The sequence below is a fragment of the Leptodactylus fuscus genome, chromosome 11, assembly GCF_031893055.1.
Source record: "Leptodactylus fuscus isolate aLepFus1 chromosome 11, aLepFus1.hap2, whole genome shotgun sequence".
Classification (NCBI taxonomy): Eukaryota; Metazoa; Chordata; class Amphibia; order Anura; family Leptodactylidae; genus Leptodactylus; species Leptodactylus fuscus.
The window spans coordinates 13,675,538-13,681,809 of NC_134275.1; positions in this window are offsets into that span (position 1 = coordinate 13,675,538).

A 6,272-nucleotide genomic window follows, 5' to 3' on the forward strand; every position below is an offset into this window, starting at 1 on the left:
GTCAGGTTAAGAATGCCGAAACGGAAAGGATGTGATTGAATCAGACTCAGGTTAACGCCTTACTTGGTACAACTCAATGACAGGAACTCGGCAAACAACCAATATGTAATAGATAAGCTTAATAATAAAATCAATATTGTGTGACTGGGCTACAAGTCGTGCCAAGACGTCTTATCGAATACACAACAGCGTGGACTTCACATCTTCTAAGTATGTGTGTTACAGCTCCAGAGATAGAAGAGATTCTCAAGCATGGAGTAACTTTGTGGAATTTACTGACTATACTGTATATTAGATATGGAATTATATACATGTAATGTAACAGCAATCACCAAGGAGTCCGGTGACCATGTCGTAGATTGTCAGGACATAGGGACATGGAATCTGATCAGATAATACTTGACATGTTGACTTAGCTTACATCTACTCCAAAATATCGATGCGCTCACATACCATGTAAGGAGAAGAGGTGACCGGCGTCTCTACACGCACTCCCTGCTATGCTGAGATAATCATTGACATCTCTGCGGTACTTGTACACACTGTACAGAGGGGACGACGTGGAGTTTCATTGTAGGGGAACATCAATGACATGTAAGCTATTTTAACGCTACGTGTCCAACAGAGTGTTTTTAAGGCTGTAGGCTATACCAAGATGGGACCTTGCCCTTCTAGGACTTAACAAGACCCTCTGCATCTCTAAGAATATATGGACATAGCGTGGGTCAGTTTCCCCATACTTATCGCAGCCATGTAGCAGGATTAGATCAGGATACATGCTTCAGACTGCTTGACTTCCATTTGCCCAAATTAAATAAGGCACTGCTTACCCAGATGCAATGGTCTTACAAGCTCGGCGCCCTGGCCATAAGTCAGTGGTTACCCACTATGTACAGTGCTGAGCTTGGCATTCAATGAAGAGACCAGAGCGCCCACCTGAACCCAACCACCTGATCGGCGAGGGCTCCTGACTGTCAGACCCTCACGGTGGCTCAGTGGTTAGCCTTGCAGCGCTGGAGTCCTGGGTTCAAATCCTGCCAAGGACAACACCTGCAAGGAATTTGTATGTTCTCCCTGTGTTTGCGTTCGTTTCTTCTAGACTGATAGGGAATGTAGATGGTGAGCCCTATATGGGACAATGTCTGTAAAAGCACTGCTGAATATGATGGGGCTATACAAGTAATCATAACAAATGAATCACATATGAATGTCCTTTTCTAAGGACAGGACATCAATATATTAGTTTACACCATGTAGACCCCCAGCCTAAAATTATGGTATAGGGTTACTTCTCCTAAGAAAGAAAAAATACCATTACCATAAGGAAATCTGTCTGAGTCTATGACTGGTTTGCAGACAAAGTTCACGAGTCCCTTGTTATGTCGGGTTTCTTTGCCAGATATGTAACAAGGCTAATCGGTGTAAATGAGTGAAGATAACCTGAGATAGGAGCTTAACGCACAAGCAAACATGTTGACATTGCTGAAAAGTAAAGAACCCCAGTTGGTTTAGAAATAAGTACAGATTTGGTCAAACTGAGCAAATAATGGCGGATTCCAGTGAACTGAGTAAGCGAAAATGGCTTCACAACTAAAGCTGATATTTACTCCATCTACTAGAGCTCACAATCCAGTCACAGGTCGCTGAACATGAGATTGGCCGGGTTACGTTTTATTTTATAGTCTAAACAAATTATGTGTTTCATTGCAGCCAGACACAACCGACCTGAAGCTACTCCGTGCGGGATTTAGTTTTCCTTACAACTGAGTTGCCCCAGGACGTCCAGTTTAGTTAGACCTGTCATTGAACAAAGAAATCAACCAACTTAAGGCCCCGAGGGAACGCAGCGCTTTAAACAGAAAGTTCACAGAGTTTTCCTCTGCAAACGTTCTGGTGCAATTATATGCCGCCGGCATTTCCGTAGATATAATGGACATGCTGCGAATTCCAAAACCGCGCCCGTTTTGGAAATCAGGGCATGTCCACATGGCGGTTTTTACAGCAAAATGTGCATGGGATTTGCTAGAATTACATCCACTCTGCCTGTACTGTAAAATGCCGCACTACTGTACAGAGGTCTGATGGACTTGTTGTGTGTTTCGCCATTCTTTCCAAGAGCCATGGCCTGTACCCATTCACTAAAGTGCCTAGGCTATGGTTCTTCACACTATATATCATGTAACCACCACACACATGCATAGTCCTGTACAACACATCCTATATAGTTATATTTTATAGTACATTTATATACCCAATTTAAAATCTCTTACTCAGGGCGTACGAGCCGGGGGGGGGGGGGGGGGGGGCACATACTTTACATTACATCTGCAGGTAGAGCTGATAAGGAGTAGGTGATGGATACAAGGAGGACTCGGTTATACAATACTGTGCAGTGTCATAGACACATAGAAACCCTCTAGACATAATCACCTTTATTCTGTTTATTCGGCATGCATTGAATGGGGAATATTACTTAGAATTATTCTTCCTTGACAGTTCTTATGAGAATTCATGAGCTTAATGTTCTACAAATCTAGGGATCATTCACATTAGTTAGAAATGTATTATGTAACCGCAGGCCTAGGAATTAATGGCATTTTAACCTGTATTGATTGAACTCATCTGAAACCTATTTCTCAGGGCGTGCGACCCAGGGCCACGAATGTCAGATTAGATCAGCAGGGCGAGACCAGAAGGGGAAGGTCTTGGAAACCATGGTAAATATTAGGCTATACAACATGTCTTATGTTACAGAATATTCTACTACTTATATTCTTGTAGTTATATGTATATACTGTACATGGAATGACGCTCTAGCTAGGACTATATTCTGTTATCATACATCATACATATATAGCCATCACCAGATTTGCCTTCCGGTACCATCTTTATGCTGGTGACACCCAATTATACACATCTTCCCGTGACATCACCACTGCACGAATACAGAACACCAGGGACTGTTTCTCTGCTGTCCCTCATCAGGTCCTCGCTCTGTCTGAAACTTAATCTCTCAAAGACTGAACTACTGCCATTTCCACCATCTAAAGCCTCGTTCTCCTCTGCGTTGGTATTCCATTCGGGGAGACCGCATGGGGACCTCCTGATGGACTACTAAACGTAGACTATAATGGGGTCCGTGTGTTTGCCGCAAGATCTCCGCAGAGAACACGTGGACAGGAATGTACATCACAATCTACTTTCATGTTCGCACGTTCCGTGCGGAGATCTCGCAGCAAGCACATGGACCCCATTATATTCTATGAGGCTCATGTGTTTTCATTGAACACCGCTTGCAAATGCGTTCGGTAGTCCATCAGGGGGTCCCCATGCAGTCTCTCGAAAAGGATTACTGAAAACAGATGTGAACAAGGGTCATATATCGGTCCCCGATATATCCATTGCAGTCTCCGGCCTTACTAGGACTCCAGGGCTTCACCGAAAACAGAGAATGTACAGACTGTCTCTATATATGCACCTTTGTCAGTGCAATAGGGGGCAGAGCCTCCATCTTGTAGAAGCTATGGACATGCAGCTTGTTTACAAGGTACTCACACCCCCGCACAAGGGGTCCTTTACCTTCAATACCAAGATAAGTGATATATCAGCGCTTTGTATTATTACACACCAGTGTATGACATTTCTGCACAACATGGACAGCGCTTTTAAGGCTTAAACTACAGGGCAAGTGTGACTTACTATTATTGTCTACAGATAAAGCCAACGCCACATTGTGCTCTTCAGTGATTTATAACTATGGTCAATCCAGCTGGATGTATTAGCAGACCCAAAGCTAAAAATGTGGAGTCCAGTTTGAGAATAGAAGCGTCTTTCTTATCTGACCCCATCCAACCTTTGGTCAAGTAATACCGAACAGACGGATTTGTAAGAGAGGAGAGAAGTATCAGTACTAAACCGTGTCATATAGATAGCTTTAGGGAATTAGTCTGAGTGATGAATCACTAGATATTGCTGGAATAATATTATCCATCTGATATAACTGAAAGGTAAAATATACACTCACCGGCCACTTTATTAGGTACACCTGTCCAACTGCTCGTTAACACTTAATTTCTAATCAGCCAATCACATGGCGGCAACTCAGTGCATTTCGCCATGTAGACATGGTCAAGACAATCTCCTGCAGTTCAAACCGAGCATCAGTATGGGGAAGAAAGGGGATTTGAGTGCCTTTGAACGTGGCATGGTTGTTGGTGCCAGAAGGGCTGGTCTGAGTATTTCAGAAACTGCTGATCTACTGGGATTCTCACGCACAACCATCTCTAGGGTTTACAGAGAATGGTCCGAAAAAGAAAAAACATCCAGTGAGCGGCAGTTCTGTGGGCGGAAATGCGTTGTTGATGCCAGAGGAGAATGGCCAGATTGGTTCGAGCTGATAGAAAGGCAACAGTGACTCAAATAGCCACCCGTTACAACCAAGGTAGCCAGAAGAGCATCTCTGAACGCACACTACGTCGAACTTTGAGGCAGATGGGCTACAGCAGCAGAAGACCACACCGGGTGCCACTCCTTTCAGCTAAGAACAGGAAACTGAGGCTACAATTTGCACAAGCTCATCGAAATTGGACAATTGAAGATTGGAAAAACGTTGCCTGGTCTGATGAGTCTCGATTTCTGCTGCGACATTCGGATGGTAGGGTCAGAATTTGGCGTCAACAACATGAAAGCATGGATCCATCCTGCCTTGTATCGGTAACGGTTCAGGCTGGTGGTGGTGGTGTCATGGTGTGGGGAATATTTTCTTGGCACTCTTTGGGCCCCTTGGTACCAATTGAGCATCGTTGCAACGCCAAAGCCTACCTGAGTATTGTTGCTGACCATGTCCATCCCTTTATGACCACAATGTACCCAACATCTGATGGCTACTTTCAGCAGGATAATGCAATGCCATGTCATAAAGCTGGAATCATCTCAGACTGGTTTCTTGAACATGACAATGAGTTCACTGTACTCCAATGGCCTCCACAGTCACCAGATCTCAATCCAATAGAGGAACATCTTTGGGATGTGGTGGAACGGGAGATTCGCATCATGGATGTGCAGCCGACAAATCTGCGGCAACTGTGTGATGCCATCATGTCAATATGGACCAAAATCTCTGAGGAATGCTTCCAGCACCTTGTTGAATCTATGCCACGAAGAATTGAGGCAGTTCTGAAGGCAAAAGGGGGTCCAACCCGTTACTAGCATGGTGTACCTAATAAAGTGGCCGGTGAGTGTACATCAGGTCTAGTTCATGGGAAAAAAAAAATCTAATATATATTTATATAATAATGAATAAAAATAACAAAAAAAAAAAAAAAAATATATATATATATATATATATATATATATATATATATATAAAATAATAATAAATAATCTGGATTTTGCTACCAAAAAAAAAAAAAAAAAAAGACTAGTCAGCTGCGGTTTAGGTCAGTTTTACATGAGCATACTATAGGCATATTTTTGCACTTGTATTCTAGTCTGACCGGCCATTCAGTAAGTGTGTAAGGCTGGGTTCACACTACCACTGCTGTCCGCCCCAGGGTGTCCGCTGTAATCCCCAGGCACACTGGACAGCAGACAGCTTGCGAGCAGTCGGCTATAAAACCCATTCACTGGTGACCGACTGTCTGTGTTTTCAGCCTCTCCACCTAGAAAGTTTTTTGGGTTTTTTTTTTTTGCGCGGACACGAAGTCCTGCATGTAGGACTGTGTGTCCGCAGGGAAAAAAACAAACAAAACAAAACAATTTCCAGGCGGAGAGGCTGAAAACACACACGGGCGGTCACCAGTGAATGCGTTTTAAAGCTGACCGCTCACAAGCCGTCTGCTGTCCGGTTTCCCCAGGGTTTACAATGGACACCCCGGGGCGGACAGCAGCAGCAGTGTGAACGCCGCTTAAGAGTACAACAATCAAATGATATTTTCATTTGTTTTAGTGTTGCTCTAATCGGAGAGATGTAAGACGTTATTTTTCTATTGATCAAATGCGAGGTGTGTTTTTAGCACTTTTTAATCCATTTTTGTAACAATGTGTTTAAAAAACTGCAGTTCCAGCATTTTTATTTTTTACATTTTTGTCTTTTAGTCCAGGGCCCCACGGGGCGTTAATGCCGCGAATTGTCCGGGAAAAATGGTGGCGTTTTACAGTAAGTGCAAAGTAGATGTAATTCTAGCGAATCCCATGCCCACTTTGCAGTAAAAACCGCGGTGCGGATACACTGATTTCCGTAACCGGTGCAGTTTTGGAAATCGCAGCATGTC